Source organism: Patella vulgata, chromosome 3 (genome assembly GCF_932274485.2).
Source record: "Patella vulgata chromosome 3, xgPatVulg1.2, whole genome shotgun sequence".
In the NCBI taxonomy this organism is placed as follows: Eukaryota; Metazoa; Mollusca; class Gastropoda; family Patellidae; genus Patella; species Patella vulgata.
The window spans coordinates 73,411,416-73,418,620 of record NC_065881.2 but is presented as its reverse complement, the minus strand read 5'-3'; the positions used below and the strand labels follow the sequence as shown (position 1 = coordinate 73,418,620).

General features: G+C 37.3%; 1 long non-coding RNA gene across 1 annotated transcript; it reads right to left on the bottom strand.

Moving 5' to 3' along the window:
- Positions 1–2,932: 2,932 nt before the first annotated feature.
- LOC126816395 (uncharacterized) lies at positions 2,933–6,873 on the bottom strand. Its single transcript, XR_007678331.2, has 3 exons — positions 6,695–6,873; positions 5,940–6,191; positions 2,933–3,199 (listed from the first exon to the last, which is right to left on the bottom strand). It is a non-coding gene; the product is annotated as an uncharacterized LOC126816395 (long non-coding RNA).
- Between the last annotated feature and the right edge of the window lie 332 nt (positions 6,874–7,205).

The window sequence follows — 7,205 nt, the reverse complement described above, 5'->3', positions numbered from 1 at the left end:
GTGTAACAATTGCTAACTATGTTAATATTTAAAAAAATCTTTTGAACATATTGAAGGACACCAGGATGATTCAAAATTAAGAATTGGTTCTTAGGTGCTTGTTTACAGACGAGGCTTGATCAAACAGGTTACCAACAATATGTCGGCCAATTAGGACTCTTATTCTGGTTGTTATTGTAAGTCATGCGCAGCAAAACAGAATTATTAATATAAGACTGGATTGTATAAGATAGTAATTATCGAGCAAAAGAATTAAAGTTCAGAAAAGAAAAAAAAACATGAATTATTTATAAAATAAACACTTGGTTTAATTAAAAACACATCAGGTGGTAGACATTATTAATCGATGGGTAAGCTGATTAATGCGAGAGAATCTCGCGGAAGGTTCCATGGCTGGCACGTCCTCAGTTATGTTTTTGTTTTTCTATCTTCACATTTTGAATTGCATGTGTTCTGTATCTTTGAATGTACATACTTGTGTTAAATTGCATTCGGAATTTCGTTTGAATATTGATGCTTCCATATACTCTGGCTATAATTGGTATCACAGCTATCAGGAATGGACGATGTCGTGCGTAATGTGGAGTATGCATAGTTCTTTCTGGTACACCCGATACTAATGAAATGGACTTATCTGGTATGGCCACAAAAACCGATATAAAAAACAAATTAATAGTCAACATTTCTTCATTCGATTTATTTACATTTTGCAACGAAGAAAACCGCAATGAGTCCCTGTGATTAGATAAATACATGAATGTACGAATCGTGCTGTCCTGGAATTCACGCCATAACGCACACGATGGATATGGGTAGATGCCAGCCCCTTGTTAAAACTACGGTTTCTGATTCTGGCCTATTTTAAGCCTTTTACTGACACAAGAGAAAACCAAATAAATGCGACTGTGTTTCCACCGTTTTGCTCATTGTTTATTTCATTATACAACAGATTAGGATACTTCCTTCATTTTGAATATGATATCGCATTAATATAATCAAATAAATAAATCTCTTTAAGAACATAAATAAATAGAGCTCTGAAAATTAGTAATATATGAAAGGGAAAGACTAAAAAATAGTTAAACATAAACGAGTTTTAAGGTATTTTTTTGACAAATGATCGGAGGGACTCTTTATTCCAAGGCTTGGGATCTTGATGTAAAATGTTTCGATACGAGTAACACTATTACATTAGATCAAAAATTTGTACCATTATACCTGTATTATCTATCAACTTTGACTAAAAAGGACATATGGATTTGTTCATACGTATGATGGGACGAAAAACCGAGGTCCCGTGTACACATTGGCGTGCACGTAAAAGATCCCTTGGCAGTTGGAATTCGATATAAGAGTAGGCCGTAGCGCCGCCGCCCGGGCAAAAGTTCCATCATAGCACACTGTATGGCGTATGCCCGTCTTCAATTAGCCCAGGTTAGGTGCAGAAGAGTAGAACCTTAACCCCATTTCATTTCATTTCATTTCATACGTATGATACATGTACATTATAGTTGAGAGCAGAACGGGGGGGGGGGGAGGAGAGAGACGGAAGACATCTGCTAAGGAGTACTAACGAGGTCTCCTGATCTGGTTTGGTTGCTAGGCACCTGTATAACAATATATATTATTCTGCGTATATATATGTTCCTGATAATAAACATTATACCCTGTGTGTATAAACAATTTTACAACTTATGGCCAAGCTTCTAGTCTATTGACACTCTGATCAGCAGTGAATTTTCGCTAGGCCGATGACATCGATACGACTTAATGAGTCCCAATTATTAACTTTTTTCTTCCGTCAAATTAAATTCTAAAACATTTGTTTTCATTTATTAGGTAAAACATCATTTCCTATTAAGTGTAAATGGGTATTAAAATAAGTAAAATTCACCATTTAGCCCGAATCAGTAACGTCTTATGTAAACAATGCACGCGCTATTGAGCCAATGATTGACGCCGCGTGATGTGATGTCACGTGTCGAAACAGCCATCTGTTACAGAGATATTAGAAGACCTCTGTGAAACAGATTGGTCTATTGACTGTAAAAATAAAAATGTTGCAAACTCTCACAAGATATAAAACATGGATGACCCCTAATAACATTTGACAACTGCAAGTCAGCGATACCCCTAGTGGTGGTGAGCAGTCCCGTTACGCATCATACAGTGGTCAAGACATGGAGCTGACATGAATTTTGAACATGGACTTTGGGTCTTCAATGACTTACTAAGATTGTGACCTTGGCCTTCGATCTAGAGATTCCAACCTATCGTATTCGCGACATACCCTCTAGTTGTTGTGCACAACCAGTCAAATAAATATCACTATTCAACCCCAAACAGTAGTCAAGATACAGAGCGGACATCATTTGTGATGTGGCGGGCGGACAGATGGACTGATGACTATAGCATGGTCGACCATAATTCAAAATACAAACCTGACCGTCAAATTTGTAGCAAAGAATGGTAACTATGAGGTAAATACATCTTCCTTGTTTATAATAATTATTATATATATATTTCTTATGCTCTGAATATTATAAGTGATAGGACATGAAGCATGATTATTGGCTTAACGGAACATATAAATTTTAGAATACAGCTAATGAACAGAAAAAATATAAAAACATTACTTCAAGGACATCTCTGCTATACTTAAACATTACTTTCTCATTTCGTTTTCAAAACGTTTTAAAAATTTATTTTCAGGGTTTATTAGTGGTATCTAATGGTAACAACAAACAAAGCGTAAAAGTCATAAATGCACCTTATTTATTTACTACTCATACAGAAATGCAAAGTGTGAAAGACTCAGCGAAAACCGATAAGAAATACAGATTTGATTCGAACAAGAAATACCCATTCGTCTAACAGAATCGGAGATTACATGTTTAACCGAAAATAACACCACTATATTCCTAATGTCACGTCAAAAAAGACAGGAATATATCTCATCGTATTAAAATTAAATGTATATTATTGAATTATTTGATTTCGCATATAAATTTCCTTGGATAACCACCACATTGACCATCGTCCCATTTCCAATCCTTTAGTCGCCCGCAAGAATCTGGTCCAGAATCCGGTTCAGTTAATGCCCATGCATTAAAGCTCACATCATTTTGGTTTCGTCCATCGACAAATTCAAAATTTCCATTATTGGCTATGTGGTGAATTCCAATCTGGTAAAGTCCCGCTGTAATAAATTAATTATTTTAATTCTAAGAAAAATAGGAGTTGCTAATAATTTCAATTTATAATAGTTACAAAATATCCTAGTTTCTTTGCGTGAACATTAAATCTCGGTTGTTCTTTTCTGAAATGTTCAGTAGGACGTTAAACCTCATTTCATATCATTTCTGAAATGTTATATTTTAAGTTGCGCAAAGCTGACAATATTCCTTTTAGTACAGCATGGATTCCGATTTGTAGATGAAGTAAATTGGTTTAATCAAATAACATCACTCTAAATATCAATTAACATATTCAATTGATCCAAACACACAAGTAAGTTTATATTTTTATACGCCCACATTTTCATGTGGACGTATATTGTCGTCGCCCCTGTCCGTCCGTCCGCCCGTCCGTCCATCCACAATTGTTTGTGAACAGTCTACAGGTCACAATTTTTATTCGATTACAATGAAACTTGAAATATAGGTTTATCACCCTAAGATCTCGGTTCCTTTCGATATTGGCATCTATCGGACCATAACTTCATGGATTATGGCCCCTGATTGTACGAAAAATCACGTTTTTGGCTTGTGAACACTGTAGAGGTCACAATTTTTATCCGATTTTGTTGAAACTTGAAATGTAAGTTTATAACCCAAAGATCTCGGTTCCTGTCGATATTCGCGCATATCGGACCGTAACTTCCTGAATTATGGCCCCTGATTATAGAGGTCATAATTTTTATCCGATTTAAAAAACCGTATAATTATATCACCGTTGAACCCTAAGGACGGCTGAGTTCGAATTTCGTGAAAATCGCCCCAAAACTGACAGACAAAATGGCCGCCATTTGTTCTCAAATAGCTTAAAAATATGGTATATCAAGGTTGTGGACCCAATAGAGGTCACAATTTTTATCCGATTTTCTTGAAACTTGAAATGTAAGTTTATAACCCAAAGATCTCGGTTCCTTTTGATATTCGCGCATATCGGACCTTAACTTCCTGAATTATGGCCCCTGATTGTACGAAAAATCGCAATTTTAGCTTGTGGAGCCCATAGAGGTCATAATTTTTATCCGATTTAAATAAACGTATTATTATATCACCGTTAAACCCTAAGGACGACTGAGTTCGAATTTCGTGAAAATCGGCCCAAAACTGACAGACATAATGGCCGCCCTTCGTTCTCAAATAGCGTAAAAATATGGTATATCAAGGTTGTGGACCCTATAGAGGTTACAATTTTTATCCGATTTTGTTGAAACTTGAAATGTAAGTTTGTAACCCAAAGATCTCGGTTCCTTGCGATATTCGCACATATCGGACCGTAACTTCCTGAATTATGGCCGCTGATTGTACGAAAAATCACTTTCTTTTTAGCTTGTCCTCTATCCATCTCTCGAAAATGTGGGCGTATCCTGCCTGGCAGCCGCTGGTTAAAACAATGTCTTGGCAGTCACAACGTATGTTCATAGGAAATCTGATTGACAGTTAAGTCGGACGCTCTAAGCCAACGCGGAAAACATATCTAGGCACCGCCGTTTGAGACACTCATACCCTCAAATGCGTAAGAATTCATAGGCGTGTTCTTTATTTGCCAACAATTTTCGGTATATATATATAGAGAGAGAAATGGGGTTTAACGTCCACTCGACACAAACTAGGTCATTTTGGGACTAATATATGGTTTAATTTTATTTCAATAATTCGCTTGTGCGTAGGGGTCTTTAGCAGTGGGAGGAAACCGGAGGACCCGGAGAAAACCCACGAGGTTGGACAGGCGACCCTTCTCCTTGTCACGTACAACCGGGGATTCGAAACCACGCCAGTTCACTCAATGACAGGCCTTATGATACAGCGCGTACGTGCTAACCATTCGGCCATCCACCCCCCCTTTCGGTATATAAAATTTAAATGTAAATGAAAACAGCTTTTTTTATTTGTAGCACAGAATAAATCTATATAAATAAATAGAAGTTTATACTTGAAATCATTAGACTACTCTTAAAATTCTCATATTGTACCGATGATCTGATGATAATCTAAATTAAACTCTCTGATTTTAAAGACGTGTATTTCAATAGTTCTATTGGTGCATTTCTAGTCTGAATGTGATATTTTAAGCCAAATATAGTTGATTACCAAACTTAAACACACCAATACCAAAGTTATAATGATAGCAAAAGAATTATGTATTGGAAAGAAAATGGGTTTTGACGTTCTATTTTCCTGCACCGACTGGGCTTATGCATTATGCTATGGGGGAAATTTTGCCCGGACAGCGGCGCTACGGATTACTGTTATTTCGAATTCTAACTGTCAAGGGTTCTTCTACTTGCACGCCAATGTGTACACGGGGCCTCGGTTTTCGTCCCAGCCGACGCCCCCCCCCCCATCCCGCCCCACGGACAAGGGGAACTACGCCAGCAAATCACGATGACCTTTCTTCTTAGCCAACACCTGGACCACTAAGCCTATATGCGACTCCCTTTATCTTGCAGAAGTCTAGAATTAAGTGCCGATTATACTTAGACAAGCTACTATTGAAGCCACCCTAAATAACAAGGAACTAGAAAACAACAGCAGAATTTGGAAAGTTTCTTGGCTAGTCCACAGACACACACACACACACACACCCACACACACACTGAAAGTTAAAAATCACAAAATAAAATAAATGTATCAAGATTATAGGGACTGTATACGAAATAAGAGCAAAAAAATAAAATATCGGGACAACAACATATTAAAATAGACTACCTGTTATGTGAAGTGCAATTTCGTCCAGTTTTTGTTGAGTGTCTATAATAATCAAATCACCATCTTTACTCTGGCAGCTTGCTCTAGCATCTGGCCAAGTTACCAGAGTTGTATTCACATGGAAACACATTCCACTGGCCATGATATAAGGCGAGGGGCAAATGAAGGATGGGGTGGTTGCTTCTGGTGATGTAGTTGTCCCTGGTGGTGGTGTCTCGGATGCCATCGCGGTTGACACTGCTTGGCTTGTCCCTTGAATGAGATACATTGACATTTATAGAATAGATCTTAACGCGGATAAACTTGCATGTTCATGATTTTATATATGCACTTACTATGTCCCAAAACCCAAAAAGTAATTTGTTGATAATTGTAGGCGTGTGTGTTTTGGAGCAACGGTGTAAGAAGCTGGCTACCTAAAAAGAGTTCCTGGGCCGAGATGGTTCCACGTGTCAATTTTGTAGGATAGATAAGAGGGTAAGCACGTTGACGTGCATGCAAAAGATGCAACCTTTGACAGAATTCGACGACCAGTAGGCGGAAAGTCCGCTGTCCGACCAAATGTCCACCATAGCACACTTTTCCACTAGTCTTGCACTTATATAACGTTAAGCTTCACATCATTTCTAAGATTATTTCCAAAATTTTAATTTGATTTCGAGGCAAGATAAGTCAAACAAAATATTACCCACGTCGACGTCATACTCCAAGTCAGTTCACTCGAGTAGAAAATTAAAATTAAAGACAGAACATACCTTTTGATGCTGATGTATAGTAGACCGTGTTTGCCGCCATGCTAGCTGTATCTTCGTTATATACTTGTTCATGAAGGTAGCATATACCTAAAGTTAGATCATAGAAAAACGAAACACATTCACTATTTATCGTACACTCTAATGCACACTTTATTTTGGATGTTTGGAACTTTTGGCTCTCATTTGTCACTAATTTTCCATCAATATCTGTGATTTTAGTCCATAAAATGGACGCAACTCCATTAACGCACAGAATTGACAGCAGTGTTGAACAGTTCATAGTGTACGTGTTTATGGTGATCACGAGCTGTCATATGCTTTAAGTCTACCCTTGATCAATATCATTAAAATAATTTGAAATCGTTCATAGCATGTACACATTAAACCCACCTAAATGGCCCTTTACCATCGTATAACCTATAAAGTGTGTTCTCTTATTGTAATAATAGAAGTAAAACTGTACTCAGTTACCACTGGTTACAACCCTCAAGTGGTAATCTTTAATGTATTT